Source organism: Sinohyriopsis cumingii, chromosome 12 (assembly GCF_028554795.1).
Source record: "Sinohyriopsis cumingii isolate HCF-2022 chromosome 12, ASM2855479v2, whole genome shotgun sequence".
Lineage (NCBI taxonomy): Eukaryota > Metazoa > Mollusca > Bivalvia > Unionida > Unionidae > Sinohyriopsis > Sinohyriopsis cumingii.
This window is the reverse complement of record NC_142972.1, coordinates 20,609,333-20,615,332: the sequence shown is the minus strand read 5'-3', so window position 1 is coordinate 20,615,332 and position 6,000 is coordinate 20,609,333. Positions and strand designations below refer to the sequence as shown.

At 34.6% G+C, this 6,000-nt stretch overlaps 1 protein-coding gene across 2 annotated transcripts in view; it reads left to right on the top strand.

Moving 5' to 3' along the window:
• The first annotated feature begins 796 nt into the window (after nt 1-796).
• Nucleotides 797-6,000, top strand: part of LOC149786067 (uncharacterized) — a 52,047-nt gene continuing 46,843 nt past the window's right edge. For both annotated transcript variants that reach the window (XM_089976359.1, XM_089976357.1), the window contains exon 1: nt 797-865. The gene's annotated coding sequence lies outside the window, so the exon portion shown is untranslated. The remainder of the gene's footprint in view (nt 866-6,000) is intronic.

Below are 6,000 nucleotides of genomic sequence, written 5' to 3'. Positions count from 1 at the left end.
CAGTGGAATCATGGGTTTGGAATTAGAGTTTCCTTCTCCTAGATGAACTGCCCGACAAGACTAACGAGTTCCATTTGCCCTGGTTAGGAGTCAAGGTTTTTCTTCTCTTAGACAGGCTGCCTGCCAAGGCTAACGATACTGCCAGGCACTCGGTCATGTCACACAGCAGGCTCTGTGTAAACAGGGAGCCCCGCGTGAAGGTGCTGCTGTGGACACAATAGTGTAGGAGAGGCCATATGTAAGTAACCTCCTGCCCAGCAGAGCCAGACAGTGGTCCCATGGCGATCACTACACCTGGAAAGGATAGGCTGTGAGAGACGCTTCACTTTCCTTTGGCGAGCGGAATTTCAGGCCCAGGACTACTGGCATATCAGTGCATTAGAAGATCAGAATTTAGAACACCACTGAAATTCATCCAGAACACTTTATACTTTTGGACTCATGATAGAAATTTTAGCACTATTTGGGATTTAATTCACAATACTGTAAACTCCTTTTAAAGTTTCACTTTGTGTTCATAGTGAATAAATTATTTGTTTACTTTTGTCAAACTTATTGGTTTTGCTTTTTCTGTTACTTTGTTTAAGACATTAGAGTCATAACACAATCTATCTTTAATGTAGTGGAGGTAACATTTTTTTTAATATGACACCAATTTTTAAACTGTACAAAGTTAAAACATTAAAAGATTTTTTTCTTCTTTTATTTCACTTGTCCTACGCACTGAACCGTTCATCCGAGATTTTAATTTAATAATAGCTTTTCTGCATCTGCACCGATTAATCCAACCAATCCCATCAAAACTTTGAAGCGTAATGGCGGGAAGGTGACTGAGAATAGATTCAGCTAATTAAAAATTATTACAGTAAGTATGAAAGTGACAACTAAACATACATATCGGACGATTACCTCTTTTTATGAAGAAATATCTTGGTTTTTGTGTATTCAAAAGTTCTTGAGGAAACACCTATTAGGTTGTCCGATATTGTCCATTGTTTGAATGGTGTTTCACGATCCCATTTCTGTGGAAAGGGAGACATATCGGTAACGTTTGTTTTTGCAGCGTTGTCGTCCAGGGTTTTGTTTGAAATTTTTCAGTTGCATATATTTCCTAAACACCCAGATAGTAGTTTGGCCAAGTTCACTTTTTTCTGACCTAACTATCTATATACAAGTACGTTGTCACCGTCGCACTTGGCTATTAAGCAAGGGGGGGGGGGGGAGGTCGTGGTCGAGCGTAAAATAATGAAGGTAGCGATAGGACAGACAAAATAGTAATGATAGGAAAGGCGAAAATAAGAAAGGGTCAGTTTACGTTTTCGTCCTTTCATCGCATGGAACATTGTAATTAACGCGGTACTTAATGTTCTTATCGATTCATATTGAAACTGTTTTGCTATTGCTGTTTATAATTTGTAGTTTCTATGACTTTCCCCCTTTATATATCTAAAAAAGAAAAATCTTTGTCAGCGGAAGTGCATAAATGTAAATTCAACAGCATATGGTGGCTGACCCATGGTGGAACAACTGTATTATCACGGTATTTGCCTAACTTAGGTATGGCAGCATGCACGTATTAATAATAAACATAACTTGCAACTTAGCTATGTGAAGCAATGTCCACGCTGGAGCTAAGAAACTCCCAAATCCACCGAAATTGACAAGATATTGACATGACAGTTTTTCTCTTCGGCATTAATAAAATTTCATCATCTGCATTAATATCCTTTCTTAAGTAAGGTGTCTGCAATATTAGCATGATTCAAGTTCAACTTAGCGATGATACATCAAGAGTAAAACACTGAAAGTATGTTTGCCCAAGTACAACATTTCTATAAATAAATATAATATTAAATGCTACCATGCATTATGGTTTGTGTATTTGTGTTGTTTACCAAGTTCACTTCTATGAGTTAGAAGACAGTGAGATAAGACTTTGAATGAGAATCGTAACAGACATTTGCAATATATTGTACATCCATAGGAAGCTAGATAATGCTCTTTTGGAAAACATGGTGAATAACCAAGTTCTATTTCAGTCATCTGTGGCCTAATTTTGGTAATTAGGAATTTTATATGGAAAGAATTTTGATTTATTCTTTGAAAATACATATTTATGTTCAATTCAAAACCAATGTTTTCGTAAGTCTGCTGATTGGATTGAAACATATTTATAAAGTAATGCATGCAAACTATAAAGTAAGTTATAAAAGAACAATTTATGAGAGAAAAATATGTACTTAGTGAATAAACATACAAATATGTTAGCATATTAATTCCTACAATTTGTCATTGATAATAATTCTTAGTCCTTTCTGATGCTGGCCATTTTTGCTGGCCCAGTTTTTCCCCAAAATTATCGGAATCCTCTGGACACTTAAAATTTAGGTTTCTGGTGCTGGTAAATCTTGATTTTAATGGTGGTGGTGGTTTTGCCAGCATAAATTTATGTACATGTCTTTATCCATTTGTGGCATAACATGCCATATTAGTTGTGGAATGGCATGTTGCTCATATTGAAGGCACTAGATGCCAATCTCATTTACTGTAAATGGCACATTAAAGATGCAGAATTTGATTTTTTATTATATTTCCGATCTCTTCAATAAGTTCAGGGAACTTGTTTCTGTCCCAATTAACAGCTGCCTTTAACTTATGGTCCATGGACTTGCTGTTGTTGTTTGTCCATGGTGCACTGATTAATCTGTTGTGTAATGGATGGTAAATGTAAATAATAATTTTTTCCAACATGAACCTTTGACAGTATGCTTTGAATACTTCAGATTGCTGGAAATAAGGTTCCAAATTCTGAGGTCTTTGTTATGTGGGTTCCACACGGTTGAGCAGTGTCTAGGCCTGGTGAACAAGTGAGAAATATGCTGCACTTTTTACTTCATTTTTGTTGATTTGGAGATTGTGGCAGAGGAAACCAGGGTTACTGTTCCCTTTTTTATATCTTGTCTATGTGCCTTTCCAAGAGAGTTCTCTGGACAATTCCACCGTGAGATATTTTGTTACCCACTTAATAGCTAGCTTGTGCCCCATAGAGTATAATTGGACAAGATTGGTGATGTCTTACTGTAAACTGTTAGGATGTACATAATTTTTTGGTATATTTTGTTTGTATTCTGGTTCTAATCCATATGGATTTTACCCTTTGTGACAAGAATTTTGACCAGCTGCAGAACCAGGTTAGTAGCAAAAATAGATGTATTTTTTTTCATAAATGCTGTGATTCTGGCATGTAATACACCTCTCCCTTGATAACTTGTGCATATTGTGGTCCAGAAACACAGACCGCACTATAAGTGAGGGCATGAGTTACAGAGGGACCTTAAAAAAAGTCCACTAGACATCCAGAGAACCGCAAGGGGGGGGGGGAATGGAGTGGGCTGTTTAATGACTAAATCCTCGTTTTATAATCGCATAGAAAATACTAGCCAATAAAGCGCTTTTTTATGAAGTTCGTTAGTCACTTTAAAATGCCCAACATCTGACAAATCGATAACATGATTCCAACTGGTTTCAACATCCAACACGGTATGCAAAAACATTTGTATATTACATCATGGCCTTTTGTTTTGTTGGTTGGTCTGGTTCCCGGAGTGATGTTTAATAGGTTTTGCGAAACAAGGAGATTACAAAGCAGGAACCAGACTAACTGTTGATATACTACCAAAAAAGTTTCCTTTTTATAAAAAGAGCACACAACATCTATTTTGTGAGACAATTGTCTACTTCGAAACTCAATTTTAGTATTGTTCAAATAGTAGAATGTTGATGCCATGATTTCATTCCAAGTAATAGTAAGACTTCTTATCATGCTTGATGATATCTGTATGTGTGAATTCAGGAATTCTCTGAAACTTGTTTTCCCCACAATAGTCTGTTTCTGTGAAACAAAGCTCTTTATTTTGCAAAGTACTCATTTCACTTGATTGCCTCGCTGTCTTTAATCACAGTTATGATTGAGTAGTTAACTTTAGGTAGTTTAATTAGATTACTTACACAATAACATTTATAACGGTGTTCGATTGATCAACTGAAATGAGTTACCCGACGTACGGTTCTTAAGCATGTAGGAGTTGCATGCCTTGTAACTTTTTTTTAATTCCACCTCTTTATTAGATTCAAAAGATGTAATTAATGTGATAATGGAAAAGGTGACCTGCTTTTTATTTAGTGCAACAATACAACAAATGCATCTGCTAGTCTGATATCAAAACTCAGTGGGAACTTAATTAGGTTCTCAGAGAAACATTTGCAGGCAAAGTTGTTGAAGTAGATTCAACATTTCACATTTAATTACAAGAGGACACATTGCATTTATGATGATTACACTTAAAAGGAACTAAAATATTGAATTAGAACAGAAATTTCACTTGATAAAAAATTTATTTAATTGGTATTTATTTATTAAAGTACTGCCTCTACTAGGAGTGACATTTTAATTGATTGAAATTTTCTTGAATATCGCTAATTGCGATGTACTATGAATGTTGTTTGGAAAGAAAATGTAACAAATTAGGTGACTTCTTATTAAAAGCAGGGTTCCCACGCTATCGGGAAAAAGTCGGGAGAAATTATAATTTTTTCTCGACCGTGAAAAGTCCTTGAATTTCGCAAATATTTATTTAGGCCAGATTGCTAGTTTTTGATATATAAAAAGTATCTGACTTTTATTTAATGTAATTGAATATCTGTAGATATCACATAACTATTGGACTTCCTATGTTGTCTTTCGAGATTTGTGAAGTTTTTTGACTAGTAATGGAAATGGCGATTACAGGGTCAGGTTTCGTTTATGCCATAGTTTTGTCTAGTCTGTCAGCAGATTAAAGACATAACGTTTATAATGTCATTTTTGAGAAAATAAATCATTTTCTAACGGTTTGATGTAGGTTTGAGTCGATATAACGTAAGTTTAAATTTGCTAGGCCCACTATTAAGCAACTACCATATGTTGCTATGCACGGTGGCAACAATTCCAAATTTTCGATGTGCAGTTGCAATGATCCCACACCCCAACCTAAATGTCCAAGTATGAAAAATGTGGTGGGAATATTCGGAGGAAACCCAGATCAGAAAATGGACTGCTATTCGTTTTAAGCCCAGTTTGTAGTCCAAATTGTTGAATCTCGGCTGAAATGAGAAATTGTCATCCCTTGTAATATATATTTAAAAACCTATACGAGCCCCTGTATCAATACAGGCTCACTGGTTTAATGAGTTACAAAAGGACAAGTTGATTCTACAGAATATTCAGTCCTTGTTTATATAACAGTACAATTTTGAAGGTCGTTTGTCAAATTTTATTTTATTTCAACCCGTTTGAAAATGTTTTTTTAAATGATTGATTTTTAAGCAGATCGTCTCAAGGAGATTATGTTGTTTGAAAAACCTAGTTTGGGATTTTATTGGTACAGATAAATTTAGGGTTAAACTCTTTCCGTTGCAAGACAAGATTTTAATTATTTGCTTCTTTGTTTTTTATATACTGTGATAGGAAATGTTTAATTTCTATAAGATGCACACACACACACACACACACACATATATATATATATATATATATATATATATATATATATATATATATATATACACACACACACACACACACACACACAGACTTCTTTAATATTAAAGGTTTGAAAGGAAACAAAACTAATTTATGGTCATTAAATTGTTCCCACTTGGCAACATAATGCAGGTCAGCAAAATAATGGTAGAATTTTTATTCTGTACATTGAAATGACTTTACATGCCAAGTTATAGGAATATAATCAAACTTGTTTTGTGTGTTACATTTTGTGGTTTTGTACATGATCATCTTTTCTGACTTAGATGTTTTGGAGAGTCTCGAAAGTGAAACATCTTTAGATTTAGAAAATACATGTTTTACCATCTAAAATGTTCTTTAATTCCATTCAGCAAAGGTCATATGTGAACTGTGAAAAAATTTATTTCATCCTGGAAATTTATCTTTAGAAAAGCATG